The 20582-nt window shown below is 41.7% G+C and overlaps 1 long non-coding RNA gene across 1 annotated transcript; it reads left to right on the plus strand.

Moving 5' to 3' along the window:
• Positions 1-250: 250 nt before the first annotated feature.
• LOC135424008 (uncharacterized) lies at positions 251-20294 on the plus strand. Its single transcript, XR_010435055.1, has 2 exons — positions 251-7957; positions 9369-20294. It is a non-coding gene; the product is annotated as an uncharacterized LOC135424008 (long non-coding RNA).
• Positions 20295-20582: the final 288 nt, after the last annotated feature.

The raw sequence follows: 20582 nt of genomic DNA on the forward strand, positions 1-20582 counted from the left end.
GCAGACGGGTGCTGCTCTGCACAAGCTGACGCATTTGGTGCTGACATCCCATCTTGAAGCTGAGTGCAGAAGGCTGAAAGCTGGATATGCCCTGGAGATCAGTATATCCTGCCTTCCTCTGGGTTTATCTTCTTAGGCCTTGCAGAGATGGATTTGTAGGGGGAAATCAGGAGGAGTGTAATTCTCCTCATCTGTAAGTACCACAGTGTGTTTTGTATCCGAGATGGGGAAGTGCCCATGGCAGGGACTAACCCTGAGCTATGAAATACCTTTGGAAAATCCTAACTACCTCCTACTCCCTCCTTTCCACCCTCAAGGATGTGACACAATCTCTTGAACTAAGGCAAATCTGCCCTGGATGGAAATTTTTACCACAGCTAAAACACAGGGTGATTCCTATGTAGTAAATGTGGTTTACCCTGGGATCAGTAGCTTGTGTGCTCTTGGTCTAGGGTGGCTACATCTAGGATTTGGCCTAGAAATTTTTATCTCAGGACAAGTCAAGTTAGTGGTTTTGCTCTGATTTTACCTGTTCTCTGAATGAAATTATTCAGTCTCCAGTGTTCCCAATACAGTGCTTGGCTGCAATTTGCCCAAGACTAGTTCTGTCCTGTCAATCTGAGTGTTTGTATTTGAAAGTAATGCTGTGTTTCATGGGGAAAATCAGCAACATTATAGTGAGTCAAGGAGAAGTATGAAGTCAGTTGGCATAACTTACAAAGGGAGAAACTGGCGTGTTAAAGATTTCATCCTACAAAATGCCTTTAAATCAATTCAGAACACTCTTTCATCAAGGACTAAATCCCCAAGGATCAAGGACCACTTTAGTCACATTAAGACCACTTTAATCCTACATGAGGACAACCATTTGGGGCTTTAATGCACAGTGATTTTCCACGGTCAGGTAAATTGGCTTAACTTACCGAGTGTCTCTTTGCTTACAGACTCAAAATTTCTTTTGTTTTGCTTTTTTGCACTGTCCTGCAGGAAAGGACTGCTGCTTCCCACCTGCTACCCCACGTGTGCCCAATCCTCTTTTGTTCCCTAAGTCACTGACTCATCGCTTCTGTCAACTCTTGACTCTCATTGCAAAGTTTTGTATGCTGTAACCTATATAAAGAAATTAATTTCATTCAAGTGTATTAGCAAGCAGCCTGGAGGGGATTTTATTTGGTTGGGTTTTTTTCTGTACAGTGCCAGAAACCAATTTCCCCAAATCTTCAAGATTTCTGAAACACCTGACTCACACTCCTGAGTTGTCAGGACTACTTCATGGTTGTGTTTTACTCCTTCATTCACTGTTTTCTTTATTTAAAGCTTATAATTTTTCCAAAATTATTTTGATTATGCTACAATTCACATATTTCACATAGAAATAGTAAGTCCATCTACTCTCTCACTGTAATTAGACAGTAATGTAACACATTTGAAAATAAACAAATCAGGCATGAGGTGGTTTTATGGAACAATACAGAACAAGTGGGTGGACAGGAATGTAGAAATAAAGCCAGGATTCTGAGTGGTAAAAATTGGCTCATCTCCATTAGCTTGCTAGAGCTACAATAGCTTGAACTCTTGCATTTGGCAATGAGCAATAAAATTATAAAAATACATAGTATTAGGAAAAACATGTCCTTTTAAGCTGTTCTTTCAGTGAATTTCTGCTGGCAGCAGCACAGCTTCAGAAACAAATGATCTAAAGTTAGATTTCTGTAGTTACACTCTTGGCTATAACTTGCATGGAGTTACAGCAGAGGAACTGTGCAGAATAGGAAGTGTCTCTGTGATAGCTAAAGTGACTACTAATATACAGCAGTCAAATTCAGAGATTTCTCCATATTGTAAGGAACTGAATGTCCAAGAAATACAATGATTTTATGGTTTGTAACTTTATGCCACTGAGCAATGGAGAGTAAGAAACATTGAAAAATTTCTGCAATTTTTTTCCCCCTTCTTGCTAGCATAGCTTCTTCTTTTCTGGAGTACTGTTAAAAAAAAAAAAAAAAAAGACAAAATACCTTTAGAAAAAAAGTCAGGATACAGGTTCCAAATTCAAGATGGTGTTGGAAGTTGTATTCCCATCCTGCCAGTCATCCCTAACTTCTGTTTATAGTTTCTCACAGTCAGATTTCTGGTTTGTGTAAATTAGTTGGGATCCCCTTGGCATCTTGCAGGAGATCATAGTCAGTGCTCAAAAAAGAATGAGGCACCTAAAATCCGCTTCAGCCAACATTTTATGACCACTAAGAGGAGAAAATCAGATCTTTGTAGCCTGGCTTCCGGCGAAGAATCTATGGATAGAAATGTGTCTTGAAACAAGACCTTATCTACTTGTTTGTTGCTGTTTAAGGAAGTCAGGTCATTAAATCCGGTCATTCATATCAATCTTTACTTGGGATTTTTGCTTGTCTTTTCTATTTTTCTTTAAGTCAAAAGATCTTATGACACCTTTGTAAGATCTCATCATAGCTGTGCTCTAGTTATTAGTTAGAAGTCTGATAAAATGTGCTATTACGACTCTCCAAATGTAGTCTTCCGCTCTCATTTATTTGCTGCTTCTGGCTGAGAGCATCTCTTCAAATGGCTTAACATAGCACATAAATATCATGAATTTGCAAAATATGGAGCATCAAAGAAGACAATTACATCATACCCTGCCCTCCCTTATTCCTCAGGCTAATATAAAATATGCTTTTGTTATTGAACTGGAAAACAAGTTGTTGTTTTTCTTAAAATTTAGGTTATGGTAAAAGGCTAAAGTTCCACACACTTACATGGGGAATATTATATATATGAATCAACTTCACTGCATTTTCCTCCTCCCTGATGCTAACTGTAGGGCTAGTGATCTCTACCAGCAATGAGGTATGTGCCATTCCATGCTGGGCTTGAGACCGACACAGGATTTTCACGGCTTTTGGCTGAGTTTCACATCTACTCTTATCCTGAAATTAGCAAAAGTATTTGTGTGGAGCTCAACCAAGCTGTTAGATTGTTTTGTGTAGCTGTCTCAGGTTCCCTACAATGAATGATACAACACTCACCTGTATTGCCAGCGATCACACCAAGGTAGACCTCAGGAGTACTGGAAGACCAGAATTTGCTCATAATTGTTAATGCTGATACAGTTGTGTGTGGCCTTTTAGACAACATCTGGAGCTCTGGGGAGGCTGGGTAGAGAGAAGTCAGATTTAAGAGTCTGAGAACTTGCACAGAGCCGACCCCCTCAGACATCATGGGCCTTCGGGGCTGCAGCCAGGGAGAGCTGCCAGGGGCTGCCATCATCACTTATCTGCATATAGAAGGACATGAGTAATGCTTTGGATGTCACCCCGTACCTCCCCCGCTGCAGAGTGGTGGTGCTGCTGCAGCAGAGCCACAATCAACCCCTGGAATCCAGGGTGGCAGCAGGAAAGCTGTCTCACTCGCATTTTATATCACAGATAAACCTCTGGGCATAAGTGACACTTTGGTCTTGACTAAAAAGGAATACAGAGCTCAATCTGAGTTTTCTTCCCTAGATTTTTGGTAGTTTTTCTGTTACTTCGAGTGCCATGCACCTCAGTCCTTCACCAGGTTCTCACTTCTGTAAGTTCTCACTGTCCGGTGAATAAGGATGCTAAGTGTGCGCACTCTTCTTAGTGGGTTGTTTTTCTTAGAAACAGGAAGAAAGAGGAGGTTGGTTTGTATTTTTCGATGTCACATCTTAAGGAAATAAAGTCTTTGTCAAAGAGTTTTGAACATGCTGGCCAGTTTCAGCAAAAGGGATGGCTGAACAGAGATCTGGAAGACATGAAGGTCTGACAGGTGACCGGATGGGAGCAGGAAAGAGGGAGTAGCAAGGGGAACTCAGCTGAGGTTTCTTTCTGACAGCAGCTGGTTAACCAGTGACCGTGCCTGTAGCTCTTCATACCCTGTGCTCACTTGTGCTCAGCAGAAAGCCCAAAGGCTATAAACAAGATACATAAGTAGCTCTTCGGATGTTACATGAACAGATCAAGAGACTGTAAGTGGAGCTGGAGTTGAGGAGAATTTAGGAGAGACAAAGACTGGTGATGGCAATGCTGCAAGAAACATAGGTGAAGTTGGATTACATATATTGGTTAGGGCTCAGGACACATAATATGGATTTGTAACTTGTCAGGCTTATTTTGCTTTCCTGCTAATGGAATAAGTAATTTCCCTCTTTAGTCCCAATTGCCATAGCTTTGGTTTTGTATCAGCTCCCTCATCAACCATGACTAGAAATGCAGACACCAGCTCCCACAGCAGCTTGAAATTTTAGCATGACAAAAATAGTGTTTCCTAGCTAGGGAACAGTTCCCCAGTAACTGCAGTAAGCAAATGGAAGAGCCACAGTTCTGAACCGTGTGTGCACTTGTGTCAACAGTGGTTCTCTCAGTGCAGCGATCTGTACAAATTAGAGGCAGAATTCACTACAGAGCCAGCTCATGTAAGCAGAGCTTACCCAAAGTGTAGTGTTTAGCACCTTCTCCTACTCTCGGCTTTCTGATGTGTTTAGTGTGGGTGTTCTGCAAACATGAATAGGACTTATCAAGCTGTGACCTTGACAGAGCTGGTGTTTTGCAAGAAACCAGATTCTGCTGTACAGTGCTTGTGTAAAAGTCACTAGCAGTCCACAACAGGGTACTTTGCCACTTTCTCGGTGACTGGAGATTTTTTCACTAGGCAGCATGCCTAGCTCAGAGTCAGTCCCAAACAAAGACTAAGTCTAGATCTGTTACCTACTTCCAGCAATAGCATTTGCAATAGATCTGATCGCTGTTCCCTCTGTCGAGGTAACTGTGTCACCCTTTTGCAGTTGAGTGTTATGTTCTTATATGACTTGAGTTTTACTGAAGTCCTAAAGCAAAAGGCAACAGCAAAAAGATTTCTGTGAGCCTCCAAGAAAGTGGGGGGATACAACAAAGTGAAAAGGCTTGGGATAATTACCCCCAGATTTCCAGGATCCATGTTATTCATCATGTATGTGATCTGATGAAAAGCCTTGTGGAACTTTACAGGACCTGTAAAAGGCAGTGTTGTGCCTTGTCAGGGAACAAATGGCCGCTGGAAAACCTGGTTGCAGAGAGCAAACCAGAAGTTTTGCATGATATTTGTTTTACCAGGATGAAAGATGCTGCAACTATATTCTTTGTAGACAGACAGTGGGCACAGGTCTGCAAAAATGGTGCAAAACATAAAAAGCCCACAAGTTTACTCTGCAGAAAATAAGAAGGCCATCATTTATTATTGTCCTAGTCTAGCATTGTGAAGATCTAGCAGTAAAAAGTGTAATGGAAATGACATGCCAAAGTAGTGACACCCTTTTTTTCTTCCAAGAGTTCTGTCACAGTCATTGTCCTCACTAGTTTGTCTTACTGCCCTCACTAGTAAGTTTCAGAAACATTCTGAGAAGATAATTGTTTGCAGCTTTTATGATTACATCACTGGAATGCTGTCAGAAGAAAATGCCTGCCCTGAGCTACCACAAGATATTGAGCTGCCAAAGCAAGTGGTTCTGTCTAATCAAGGAACTAGAGGCCTCTGACTTTTCTCAGCTCTGCTTACAGGACAGTTGAAAACAGTGAAAAAATGTTACATCCACATGGACAGCTTAACATGCTCATCTGACCTTCAAAAAGAGTTGTCAAGAGTTTATTGTGGAGACAGAGGAGAAAGGAGAAGCAGATTGCTAATACAAAACTAGTGCTTATAATCTAGATGGGTTTAAAACACAGTGAGATGTCATTGCAAATCTCCAGTGGTTCACTTCACACCACGAAAAGGACTTGGGCTTAGTCACTCAAAAACATGTCACTGTTAGTTGTGGGCAATTTCTTTGAAAAGTTACTATTACTATGACTCATCCAGGCACCAGTCAGTTCTATTGTATTGTAAATATGTTGTATTCCTGATAAATTGATTTTAATTACACACATTTTAACAGTTTACAGACTTCTTAGTATTGATGAGTTTCCATATTAAGGTTTTTTTATTACATCTGGAAAAGGCCTTTTACATGCACACATTTTTAGAACACCAGCAATTTTTTAATCAGGCCAGTGTTTACCTTTTATATCCCATTACTCTGGTTTGGGTGTCTACTTTCAAGGTTAAAAGTGTCAGTGTTCCTTTCCACTGGGCGGTGTGCTTTGGAGTGCTTTTGTATCAGCTGAGAAATCTTTGGAGGAAAACGGTAATTATATGACAATGTTCTTTTTATCTCTTGTATTACAACAGCAAAGAAATGTATAAAATTCACATGATCCAACATCATCTCTAGCCCAGGAAATTCAGACTGCTTTAAATAAGTAGCAGTGGCATGGATGAGACAGAACAAATGACAACGCACCATGGATCTGGGAACTGGGGTTTACTTAACAACTAACAAGATTAGAACTGTTACCCTTCTTAATTATTTCATGCACTCTCTCATTCTTGCCACCACCCCAAGTGTTATGTCTCAACTTCTCTTCACAGCAGGAACATCACTGTTCATCCAGGAAGGCCATCCCCTAGCATTCAGCAACACACAGCCCTCAGGACTCTAGGATCTTCCTCCACTTTCAGGACCTTTCCTCTAGCCAAGATCTCCACCTTTCTTTTTCCAGGCCACCTTCTTTTTACTGAGACCACTTCTTTTTGGGAACCCTTCATTTTGTCACCAGCTATTCTTTCCAAAATTCAAGGACCCCATTTTCCCTAGTTTCAACAGTCTGAAGTGCATGCATATGATCAGCCTTGTAATTGGTGGCTCTGGCTCATGTCTCTTCATTAATTGAAGGATTCAGGACGTGCTGCTTTTGTTTAGTCCAGGTGTTACCAAAATTCACTACCAGCCTGTACAAGTTGGAGTTAGTAAGCAGGAGGCTTCTAGGCTGAGCTTGACAGTTCAGGAGTTCAGCTTCAGACATTCTCCCCCATACACATGCACACAACTATCTGTCCCCTGTAGCTTTCACAATTCAAGCCATTTTTTACCTAGGGCAGGCAGGTGTTAGGATAAGCTAGACAAGACAATAACAAAGTTAATAAAAACAGTGGTAAAACTTGACATCAGCACCTGCAAATAGTAGATAACTCTGCAGTACAGGGCTGTCCAAACTAGCATAAGCTCAACCCAGTGAGTCCTAGAGAGCATCCACCCGAGAGCATGGGTATACTGCTTCCAGAATCAACCTGGCTCACAAGAAGCCCATGTGGAAATCTCCACACCGAGACCAGAGTTACTATGCCACCTAGTTAATTCTACACCAGCTAGCTAGGAGGAGACTGTCATTATTTTGGTTTTGGATGGATTAATATAAACTAAAGCTCACTTGCCTATTTCATACAAGCTAAAAAAAGACAAGAATGACTGAATCTGGTGACCAGGATGATAGTATTTTACCAGAAGCCTGCTCAATACTTGCAGTGCTTCAACCCAGATTTTATTAGAGATTCTTTTGCCTTTTTCATCTTTTGTATTTCTAGGAGCTGATTTCCATTTACAAAGTTATTTCAGCTGGATCACATATCTCAGCTTCATTTAAAATGGCTGAGATTATTTAATTCTATTCATTGTGAAAAGAGGCTCCAGAGTGTTGGGCGTTCACAATGGAAAACTATTTTTAGTCTGTTTTCATATGGAAGCAATGCCTGCTCACCCAGGTTGTTTGTTCACCCATCTATCAATTTAGTTCTACTAACTATGAACTTCAGACTGATTTCAGGCATATTTGGCAAATTCGCAAAGTTCCTGCAAATTATGTAAAAAACCTGTGGTTTGGTAGAAAAAATCATATTATTTCCTTTGTGATGCAGGAAAAGGAGGAAATACTCAGCCATTGTTCTTTTGGGAGAGAATGGGCTGACCTGTTAGCCTGTGCTACTAATGGACCAGCTGCAGAGCTTGAATTCAGCTAGAGCACATCTGGCCTCTTCCCTGCCTGGTAATTAGAGGATCTGCAGTGAGGTGAGAATATTGTAGGAGAGCTGAGGGACATGTAGGTAAACTGGGAAAGATGAGGGGAAATCCATGGTTATTGAGTGGAGTTTTGTAGGAAAAATACGTAGGGAAACAAATATGTAGGAGATCATTAGTTCTGCTACCGATGTAATACTGTCTTCTCCTTCCCTTTGAAGTTTCTTACTCTGAGTTGTTTTTTGCCATTTATATTCAGAAATCTCACCCGAATGACTCAGATCTTTTCAGCTGGCAGTTTGAAGGCAGAAGTCTGTCACTGCCATTCAGCCTACATTTGCTGAATAGAAAGAGTCACCTTTCTGGGCATCTCCTCCCTGAGCTGCTTGGTCTCACAGAAGCCCGAGCAGCACACTGCATTCTTCCCCCAATACATTCTGTTACTTTCCTTCCTTTTATTCTTTTTCAGAGTGGATACTGAATATACAACTCACATTGCCACTGGAGACCTTTTATGATGACAGTGATGATTTGTGAAAGTGTCAGCTGGTTATGTCTGGATCATTTTCTTTTAAGTGGGAGATTTCAAGAATTGAAAGCATAGAGATTTTTAGAAAAAAAAAGATGCTTTTCAAATTCAAGTTATTCTCAATCTCGAATATATACCGAAGTGATAGGACGGCTGCCTGAGGAGGTGAGAGGAGGAAATAAAGGAAAAATAGTAGACGGAGTGTTTGGGTCTGAACTTAGGTACATGGTAGTCTGGTGAAGGAACAAAAGAAAAAAAGAGGTAGATGAAATGAGGGAGTAGAAATGAAAAAAGCCACACAAGAAAGCAACGTGGGATGTCTTTGAAAAACGCCTTTAAGTTTCGAGGGCTCAGATGCAGCCTGTTGTTAACTGACAAAGTGAAGACAAGAAGAACACTGTATGGTATCACATTGTTTTGTTTATTACCTTTCATTTTCTTCTTACAAATGCTAATACTTTACTCACTTCTTGACAATTACTGAACACTCAGCAGATGTCCCGGTTGAGCTGACAACATGCACTTGCATCTTGAGCACCACAAATTGATTTGACAGCTAAACTGGACAATTTAAACAAAAATTGGTTACAATCAAGACTACAGTCTATATTCTCCTTGTCAAAACAAACCATGAAAAACACTGGTTTATTTGACACAAATATTCCATTCAGAGAAATACTTTGCTTAGAATAAAAGCAGAGCAAAATATAGTCTAACCCTCCAACTTTACTGTTCCTGCTTCTTCAGTGAGTAAGCATGACGTGGGACCCCTAACGTCCTGTCTAAAGCATTTTCTGGGATAGCTGGAAGGAATCAAATTTTTTGGATGCAACTAATCAAACGCACTAGATAGGTAAAGTCATTAAAGCATTGCATCTTCCTGGGAATAGTTTAATCACTGCCAAAGTCAAGGATTCCCTTTTTTTCTCCAAGTAAATGAAAGCCCTCAACCCACACCCTCTGGCATAGCTTCTGCTGTGGTAGCCCTGTGGCATTCCCCCAGGAGATACAGACTTCCCTCACGGGGAGGAAGGCGAACTGGTTCTCACACATCTTCTCCAAGTGCTTCAGTTACTACTTCACTTTTTTGAATCTGGCCCTAATCATATTTGCAAACAGCCTCGAGATGACAGCAACCACAGTGGTAGTTTTACTGGCGTTTTTCTAATGGTCTTCTTGCCAGTTGTGCTTAGACCTGTCCTTGGATGTTGCAGTTCAGTCAGAGCCCACTGCACACAAGTGTGCCACAGCCTACATTTCTTTCAACAAGCCTTATCTTGAATTTTGTCTGTTGGTGTCCTGATTTCAGCTGGGGTAGTGTTAATTTTTCTCCTAGTAGCTATAGGTGCAGTGCTATATTTTGTATTAAGTATGAGAATAACGTTGATAACACAGTGATGTTTAGTTGTTGCTAAGTAGTACTTACTCTAAACCATGGACTTGAGATTTTCCATGCTCTGCCAGTGCACAGCAAGCTGGGAGGAAGCAGCACAGCCAGGAAAGCTGATTCGAACTGGCCAAAGAGATATTCCACACCACAGAACATCATGCTGAGTATATGAACTGGGGGGGAATTGGCTGGGAAGAGTGACCACCACTCAGGGATGGGATGGGCATCATTTATGCTTGGTGAGCAACTGTATTGTGAGTCACTAGGGGGTTTTTTTGTCCTTGAGTTTTATTTCTCTCTCTCTTTTTGTTACCTCCCTTTTCATTACTATTAGTAGTAGTAGTATCAGTATCATACTTGACTTTATTCCAATTATGAAACTGTTATTAGCTCAAACCATTGCATTTACCCTTTTCTAGTTCTGCTCCATGCCCCACTGGGGAGGGGGAGTGTGTGAGTGGCAGCATGGTACTTAGTTGCTGCTGGGGTTAAACCATGGCAGTTGATACTTCATTTACAATTATATTGCTTCCAGACATTTACAGTAGCTTTATTAGATCCATCTGGTATTCTTCATAATCCTCCCAAACTGTGCCAAACCCAAATAATCTGTATCACAAGCAAATATTACTACCAGACCATTCATCCTTCCAGACTCTGAATAATATACAGAACAGTGGCTCCAATCAGGGTCCTTGGGGCATCGTGCTATTAACCTTTTTCCATTTTAAGAGGCAGTAATTTATTCTAGCTCTTCACAGTCTCTCTCTCAGCTAGTTTTTAACTCATGATATGACTTTACCTTTCACTTCTGATTCTGAAGTTCCTTTACAGCCTCTTTGAAAAAAACTTCATTGACAACATTTCAAGGCTCTAAATCAACATCATCTCTCATCCTTCCTTAGCCTTTTAATATTGAAAGAACATTTACATCTTGGAAAATAAATGGTTTTTCCACCATTATTAAGTGACTTCATTTTGGCTTATCAAAGCCAGTGCATGGGAGGCATATTTGCTTGTTTTTCTCCCCCTATGGTTATGACCATCTGCTTCCAGCCTACAATAGTCCTTCAGCTGCCTCAGAAATACACCATTAATTCTTTACCTTATACGAAGCTAAAAATCTATAACCCAGATGATTCCTAAAATCAACATGAGTTCCACTTTAAGAGTGAATATTGCGTTTTTTCATTTTCTCCTTGCAAAGAAATGTTTGCCATAACACATTGCCTTAGCTCTCTAAGGTCAAATAAACAACCCATTTAATTCAAGAGCCATTTTTCATTTTGTGGGATGGATTTTTCAAATTCAGCTGCTTCTTATTTTAGTTCTCACTAGACATTCTTATATCACTTGCTTCCAGCTATGTTTAATTTCATCTTTTCAAAGATGTCTCTGGGACATGTCTGTTGCCTTTATTACTTGAAAAAACAAGGATAACCCTGAATTCCCCACAGGTAGTTATTTCCTGCCATTCCATTATACTAATAACTGTGACAATCATAGAATTTGTAGGTTGGAGAAGACCTTTAAGATCAACCATTAATCCAGCTCTGCCAGGTCTACCTATAAACTATGTCCCGAAGTGCCACATCTACATGTTTTTTAAATACCTCCAACGATGGTGATTCCACCACTTCCCTGGGCAGCCTTTTTCAATGCCTCACCACCCTTTTGGTGGACAAATTTTTCCCAATATCCAATCTAAATCTTCCCTGGGAGAACTTGAGGTTGTTTCTTCTCATTATATACTATGTTACTTGGGAGAAGAGACTGACAACCACCTGGCTACAGCCTCCTTTCAGGCACTTGTAGAGAGTGATAAGGTCACACCTGAGCCTCCTGCAAGCTAAACACCCCCAGCTTCCTCAGTGTAGTGGGTTGACCCTGGCCAGATGCCAGGTACCCACTAAAGCCTCTCCCTCTGCAGCTGGACAGAGGAGAGGAAAAAAAACAGCTTCATGAGTTGAGATAACAGCTGGGAGAGGTCAGTGACTGATTACCTTCACAGGCAAAACAGACTCAAAGTGGGGATAGTACTTAAATTTATTACTAACAGGATAAGAGCCAAAGAACAAGAAATAAAAGTCTTAAAACCACCTTCCCTCCACCCCTCCTTCCTTCCATGTTCTCCCTCCTCCCCCCCAGTGCTGCAGGGGGCTGGGGAATGGGGGGTTGCAGTCAGCTCTTGTTTCTGCCTCTGCTCAGGGAGAGGAGTCCTTCCCCCTGCTCCCATGGGGTCCCTCCCACGAGAGACAGTCCTTGATGGACCTCTCCAGCATGAGTCCATCCCTCAGGCAGCAGTTCTTCCCAAACTGCTGTCCCGTGGGTCACTCCTCCATGGGGTGCAGTCCTTCACGAATGAACTGTACCGGCATGAGTCCCCCACAGGGGCCACAAGTCCTACCTGGGATAAACTTGCTCCAGTGTGGGCTTCCCTCTCCACGGGTTGCAGGTCTCCAGCAGGACCCTGCTCCATCCTGGGCCTCCCACAGGGTCACAGCCTCCTTCATGGATCCACCTGCTCCAGCATGGGCTCCTCCGTGGGCTGCAGGTGGGTCTCTGCACCCCGATGGTCCCCCATGGGCTGCAGGGGCACAGCTGCCCCACCATGGTCTGCACCATGGGCTGCAGGGCCTCAGCTCCGGCACCTGGAGCACCTCCTCCCCTTCCTTCTGCGCTGACCTTGGTGTGTGCATTGTTGTTCCCATGTTCTCACCCTGCTCTTCCCTGGCTGGAATTCTTTCTGCGCAACAACTTTCTGTTCTCAAATATGTTATCACAGAGGTGTTACTATCACTCCAAATTGGCTTGGCCTTGGCCAGTGGCAGGAACTCTGTCCTGGAGCTGGCTGGCATTGGCTCCACCGGACAGGGGAAGCTTCTAGCAGCTTCTAACAAAAGTCACCCCGGTAGCTGACCCCCCCACCCCCGCTACCAAAACCCAGCCACAGAAACCCACTACACTCAGCCACTCCTAATATGACTTATGCTCCAGACCCTTCACTAGTTTCATTGCCCTTCTCTCCAGCACCTCAATGCCTTTGTTATCATGAGGGGCCCTAAACTGAACACAGGATTCAAATTGCAGCCTCCTCAGTGCCAAGTACAGAGGAACAATCACTGCCCTCGTCCTGCTGGCCACGCTATTTCTGATACAAGCCAGGATGCTGTTGGCCTTTATGGCCACCTGGGCACACTACTGGCTCATGTTCAACTGCTGTCAACCAGCACTTCCAAGTCTTTTTCCGCTCTTTCCCAAGCCTGTAGCGCTGTTGCGACCCAGGTGGAAGATGTGGCATTCAACCTGTTGCATCTCATACAAGTGGCCTTGGCCCATCAATGCAGCCTGTCCAGATTCCTCTGCAGAGCCTTCCTACCCTCCAGCAGATCAACACTCCCACCCAACTTGGTATCATCTGCAAACTGACTGAGAGTGCGCTTGATCTCCTTGTCCAGTCATTGATAAAGATATTAAACAGAACTGGCCCCAGTACTGAGCCCTGAGGGATAATGAATGTATATAAGCAGCTCCGTGTCTCTGCCAAATATTTTCCTTCTTCAGTTGTGAATGGAGTACCTTCTGGTTTTAAAGATTATAAAATACATTTGTTCAATCTTGGTTTCTTCAAGTGTGTACAGACCAATGATCTCAACATTTTTGGTATAATATTTGCCGAACTATTCAACAGGTTTGTTTTTATTTGTTTGGTTTTTTTTTTTATTTCATTTAAAAATAGCAGCTTATTAAAATAAAAATCTTAACAGCTGAGAAATCTCTGTCTATTTGTATTCAAAAGGAGATTTTAGAAGTGGCTGGCTTTAAAACCTTGTGTGGATATCCCTTTCCTACACCTCTTCTGGATGCAGAAAAGTGGAAAGGCAGCTGCACATTTCTGTCATGGTTGAGGGCACTGTTAATTGAATTTGTGCTAAGTGACTACTTGCCTAATCAGCAACTGACTGGATTTGAGGTGATCATGATGAACTGGCCATACCTGGCTTGCAGGTGAGTAAACTTCCTTTCATGTCTTTTGCTAGTAACCTCTATATTTGTGCTTTACCCAACATGGGCTGTATGGGAAGTTCGCTTTTCCTCTACTTTACTTTATCAGCCAGTCATGTCAAACTGTGGCACTAATGCCATAAATACTATTGTTTTTCTCTTTCTCAGCAATCACCTCTGACTTCAATTAAAAGCTCTCATTGCTTTATCATTTTCAAAACTTCCTTAACCACAGAGATCCATTCCTGAGCAGTAAACCCTTAGAAAAACAGCATGGATGAAAGGATACATTGAGTAATAGACTGGGTGGTCAGTCTTGCCTCAATTATCATGAAGAAATAGTGGGGGATGGAGAAGGTTGTCTTCCCACAGCTGCCTGGATTCTCATCAATATCTTGAAAGGCAAAGGCAAATCACAGCCACTCAACATTTTGATCCATTAGGTGAGGCATCTGACACACAACTCATTGAACTTAAAGAATGAGTTTTCCATTGATTTCAACAGCTCTAGATGTGGTCTGATGCTGCTGCCTGGAACAGTAATGCTTCTTCAAATAAAGCAGAAGATTTCATTTCTTGGCTGTCCCTTCTGCCTGGAACCACTGCTGGCCTCTGGCAAAAAAAAAAAAAAAAAATCTGTCTGGACTTACTGACTTGTTTGTGTGGAGCCAGGGTTACGATGTCTGGGAAGACGTATTATTCTGTCAAATAAGGTCTGCTGGCAGCCCTGAAAATGTGAAGTAAGCTTACTAGTATGTATCTGAACCATTTTAAAATTCAGGCCCTGACAGTAATGGCTGCAATACAGAAGGAGGAGAGGCTACTACTGTACATCAACAGAACTAACCTATCTTAGTTTTTTCCCCAGATAACGGCAACTCGGCAGTCAGAATGAACAGTTTTCCTGTTGGAAACCTGTTGCAAAATTAGTAGTTAATTCACCACAGCAACAGGCATGCTTTCTACTGTCCTCTGGTGAAACTCTTAGCTCAGTACAGGCACCTAATGGCTATGGCAGTGGATGGATCTCCTACATTAACCTGTTACTGAAGTGCAGGTCTGGGAGTGTATGCTGGTTTTGGCTAGAGTAGAGTTAATTTTCTTCACAGTAGCTAGACTGGGGCTGTCTTTTGGATTTGCGCTGAACAGTGTCAATTATATAGAAACATTTTTGTTATTGCTGAGCAGTGCTTACACAGAGCCAAGGTTTTCTCTGCCTTTCATACTGTAACACAAGCAAGGAGGCTGGTAATGCTTGGCAAGTTGGGAGAAAGCACAGATGGAACAGGTGACTCCAACTGACCAAAAGGGATATTCCATACAATATGACATCATGCTCAGTATAAAAAGGAGGTGGAAGGAGAAAGAAGTTTATGTTCCCAAGTAACCGTTACATGTGATGGGGCCCTGCTCTCCTGAGTTGGATGAACACCTGCCTGCCCATGGGAAGCAGTGATTTAATTCCTTGTTTTGCTTTGCTTGCATGCACAGCTTTTGTTTCTCCTGTTAAGCTTTCTTTATCTCAACCTACAAGTTTTCTTTTCCCCCTGCGATTCTCTCCCCAGTCCCACTGGTGAGGGAGTGAGCGAGAGGCTGTGTGGTACTTGATTTCTGGCTGTAGTTAAACCACAACAGGGTGTGTAGAATCAATAGGCACAAACTGGATGTAACTGTGCTCAGTCTGAGAACTGGGAGACTGTCTGATCACTGGAGCAGGGAGGCTCTGGAACAGCTCTTTGGTTGGAGGCCAGAAGCGTAACTTTCAAGTGAGTATGAGGAGAGTTGACTCTCTGCTCTTTCATTCTGACACCAGTCAGGAATAACTGTTCACTAACAAGTTTAATGTTTGCAGCTGGACATGCACACATTGTCAGGGTCATGCTCATTACTGCTATTATTGACACTTGCTGAGTATCACATGCACTCAAATGAAGTACTAACAACCTTAAGGTTCACACAATGGAAAACTTTGTTCATGCTGGCAGGAAATATACTTTGTAGGTCTAATTTACAGGGTTTGAACAATATAATTTATTTTTACTTTGAAGTTAAGTGCAAAGGCATCTATCCCATGGCCTTCCAGATATAAATTCAGTGTCTTATTCTTACTTTTTGTTCATGGTCCCAAAAGAATGAAGTAATTTGACATCAGCAGTTTTTGTGCATTACTGTTTCCATGTTTTTACCTGTTGTGTGTATTCAAAGGAAAAGAATAGGAAAGCTAGTCCTAATAAGAGAAACTGAGATCCTATTCTCACCGCAGAAATCATGACAGTAATCAAAGATTAAAGAGTCTGTGTTCAGATCCTCTGAGAAAAGGAGAGCAGAGCCCTAACCTCTGGATTTGAAGTGCTCCAGGCTGTGTGCAATAGTTAAGGAAAAAGAATAACACAGGAGGTATGCCTGGGCCTCACCCAGAGCCCAATGAAGTAAGCAGAAACTTTGGTTGCTTTAAGTCTTGATAGATAAGTCTTCCATCTGCATCTATCTCAGACTCCAGAAAGCCAAAGGACCCTTGGGTGTGGAGTATCTCCACTAATTCTTTGCACTCCACAGGAGGTTTCTGTCTCTCCTACTCCAGATAGAACCCCTCGCTAGCAATTGCAAGAACCAGGCCTGCATCAATAGGGAGGGATAATCTGGCCCACAGTGCACTGAATTACACTGTTGCCTAATAGCTGTATTGCTCTCTGCCAGCTGAATGGCATCTGGATGCCAGATTCTGCAGAGACCTGTATCACTTATCTGTAAACATGCTTTCTGAATACAGTAAACCTCCATGTACTCTGATACTTTCTGCCTTAAGTAACATGGAAAAAAATAGGACTAATTTTTTTTTCCATCTGACTGCATTTTAGACAAATACTAAAATCCCAGAACACTTGGACAAATGAGTAATAGTCACCAATGAGGGGGAGGAGGATAAATGTTATAAAACAGCATCTGGTATGTATGAAACCAGCACAAGACTGAGAAATCCAGAATATTCAATTGCCAGTTTGCTAGCTTTTCTTCTTAAAGGAAGGTGCTACTATTAAAAAAAAAACTAAAAATCAGAATTACTTCCTCTTGGAAACCTTGGGGTTGCCTCTCATTTCCAAGGCAGTATTAAAGTTACTGCTTGGAAAAATATCCTCATCTGTGTGAAGAATAAGAAACAGTGATTCTTAATTCTCTGTTTTTCTAGAGGTCTGGATGTTAGGTTGGGTCATTCCCCACACAGTGACCACTTAACATTCAGAAGTTGGCCCTCAAATGCAGTAAGCCCGGGAGCCAGATGGAATACAACTGGGATCTCCCAGTTTCCCTGGAGCTAAATAAAATACACAAATAAAACTCAAATCAAAAGCAAGGAAAGTACTTCTAGCAGCAGTGATTAATATTACTGTTTGTAGTTTAGTGATTTCCAAGTCCACATATCCTACTGTGGCAAATAATGCACAAACACAGGCACACACAAAAGACAGGTTCTGCAGAGACTGCATTTTTGGCTTTTGGGTCTTTTTTAAGCCATATATGTTGCATGCCTTCTCTATTTCTCTGGTGTGCACTGGCACCTCCTGAGATGCATCAGCAGTGCTGTGGAAAGAGGCTGTAAAGCTGTGTTATCATGTCGTTACATGTCATGTCATGTTGCGTATATCATGTTATGCAGCAGGTATACACTATGTATGGTCATGGCAGACACGGTAAATCTGTGCATCTTTTTAATGTTTGCTGTCCAGTTCCTTGTATTCCAGCTTTGTAAATTTTGGGCTAGAGCAAACTTCTTTTTGGTACATTGACCCTCTCGCTGAGTGCCAGGCTGGAGGATATTCATTCCTTTTCAGTTTTTCACCTTTCCATTTTCTGGTCACACATCTGCTTTGCCAACATGGAAAGACGTGAGCGTTGCAGCTCTCTACTCTCACCTGAATAAGTAAATGACAATCAGTTTAGCAGCTTGTAAGGGGAAGAAAAGTAAACAGTGCTGTGACAGCAGGTCTGCTTTCGCCCACAGCTATAGAGCTCTGACCACCACACAAATTGAAGGGCACAGTCAAGACTGCTTGAAGTATTGAACAATTAATGAATTTTGCAACAGACATAATATGTTTTTACCTCAGAGGTATCCAGAAGGGCTCCAAAGGGAATTTAACATGGATAATTCTAGTTGGGAAGCCAGACAGACCACGGAAGAAAACCCAGTAACTATGGTAATGTGAAAAGAGGCCTGGGCAGCCTGGGGAGATAGGCAACATTTAGAAGTACCAGCAAGAAAGATACAGGAAAAGTAATGCCAGTAGCTTCCATAAGACCAGCCAGTAAGTGCAACAGGACAACAGCAATGTTTGTCAAGGCACTGTCAGAGGGATAGAGGCTTCTCAGCACTGACTGAGAATAAAATCAAAGGTACTAGCATAAGGACAGAAATTACATGATGGGGATGCCTGATAGCAAGAGAAAAGGTACCAAAGACAGATTTATTTTTGTGCACAAAGATGTTTCTGAATTTCAAGACAGATAACTCCTGCACCGGACTGAAGATATATATGCATAGTCATCAGAAGAGAAAGACAGATGAATCCAATAACTTTGCAATGTGCAGAACTCTCCTGCAGCTCACACCTTCTCAGCCACAAGGATACTGATAAATATATCCATCTGCTGTAAATGTAGAAGCTCTTCACAAGTCTTATTTGTCAGTTGTTCAGCTCAAACCACAGGTCATTACTTGTGTCTCATAACAAGCCTTTCTCTTTGTGGTCCATATACATGGTAGGGAAGCTTGCTTACTCACGAGACTAAGTTTGCTTAAACATGAAACATCATTGCATGTCTTTGAGTTCAATAGAGTTGCAGTAATTATTTTCACCTAATAATTAAAGGACAAAAAAATCAAGCTGGGAATCAAAAGACAATCCCTTTCATTGCACCACTGGAAACATTATTTTGAACTATCTTTACAGAACCACAGGAAAGAGCAAGCTAAAAGGACACACGTATTAGTAGAGTTTTAATTCAGACCATATAATTTAATTCTGAATTATAATAGATCAAAGGGAAACTGAAATAAAAAAATACCTGTTGGATTATGTCGAATGGAGTTCCTCTTAATAGCTCTGAAAAGATTACAGTCTCATGAGGCTCCATCAATCAGAACAGAAAACCCAGAGAACAAGGACAAATCAAAGGTTAAGTGCATGGTGCTGAGGAACACTCTAGCCACCTTCCTTTTACGATTCTAAACCGGATGAGTTTGTGTTGGTGGATCTATTTAGAAGGAAAAACAGCAGTCTATATTCACACAGAGACTTTCTGCCCATGCATTTCCCCTGATGTTTACAACCACCTTGTATTTTGCCATCTCAGTTAATGAACTGTCGTTATTTCTCTGTGTGTATTCTTAAAAGGCTTGTTATTAATTTATTTTTTAAACTTCTCTTTAGCCCAGGAAAAGAGAGCACTACAATATTCATTGTTTCTATTCAACAGAAGGGAAGAAAAAAGGAAAGGAAACAAAGCCCTAGATCCATAGAAAGATCAAACTCCTTTCTGCTGTAACTCCAGTGAAATAATTTAATATAGCCCAGAGATGTGCTTAGTCCATGTTTTTTACACAAGAACAGTAAAGGTCCTAAATATTTCAGGAACCTCAAACAGGGATTGCCTAGGGATTGTCTATTTGGCAGGACTCAAGATGGAGATTTTGGTCTCAAAGAGAATTTTATTTTTACATTGTTTTTTTCCTTTCTGTTGCAGAGCTTTGAGACTGTACATCCTCAGGGAGACATCCAGTTACTTTTAAATCAAGAGGTGGTCTAAGTTTGGTTTCAGTGGAAGCTGGAACAGGCCGCACACGCATAGGAAACATGCTGTTATCTAACAGCGTGCTGTTATATCATGTGATCACTAGAAAGGTGTATCATCAACATATTCCAGATGTCTAATTTTTCCTTAACCGATTTGCTGCTGCAGGCTATTTGGGGCCCTTAGTTCAACAATCGTGCTCTTTAAAATGACAGTGAGTGCTAATTTTGTCCTAAAACCTGGATTTATAAAAGCAAACTTTTATAAAACCTGAAACCTAAGGAATTGCCATATGCTATTGTTAAATTGCAGTTGTTTGCATGCTGATATATACCCTCCAGGAATGCCTGAATTCCCATACAGCAGCAACTTGGAGCTACATTAAACAATATAATGAAAACTAAAACTGCTTCTGTAGCTTTTCATTGACTTCCATGCTTGATGCTGACCAAGAAGTCATTGCTTGAGTTTTCATTGTGTAGGCAGCACCTCCTTAAGCTATCATCAGGCTGTATGGTGTCAGTCAGCAGCAGAGGCAACAGATGCCCTCACCACTGTAGTAGGCCAGCTCTGAAAGCAGCTTTCACGGTGTTGGGTCACTCTGGTGCCTATGGTTTGGGAAGCCTCCACTGGATAGCGTTCTTAATAAAAGTGATACTCTGTGGTGTCTCTCACACCCTTACAAGGTTTCACTCAAAGTGCAAGGTACTACTCTACTCCTGGGTTATGCTACTACAAGTTCTCATCTGTTAATACCCTCTCTACCTTTTTGGAATGTCACTCGAGCTTGCTTTTCCAAATGCTTTTGCTGTTTTTTAATGCTGGCTGTATGAATAGTATACATGAAGAAAAGGGTTTCTCTTTCTCTCCAGCTGAGAAAAGCATTGAGTTCTGAATGGAATAAAAAAGCAGCTGATCAGTTTTGGGCACATGAGGCTGAGTAAGGAAACCGGGGGTTCTTC

This window comes from Pseudopipra pipra, chromosome 1 (assembly GCF_036250125.1).
Source record: "Pseudopipra pipra isolate bDixPip1 chromosome 1, bDixPip1.hap1, whole genome shotgun sequence".
NCBI lineage: Eukaryota > Metazoa > Chordata > Aves > Passeriformes > Pipridae > Pseudopipra > Pseudopipra pipra.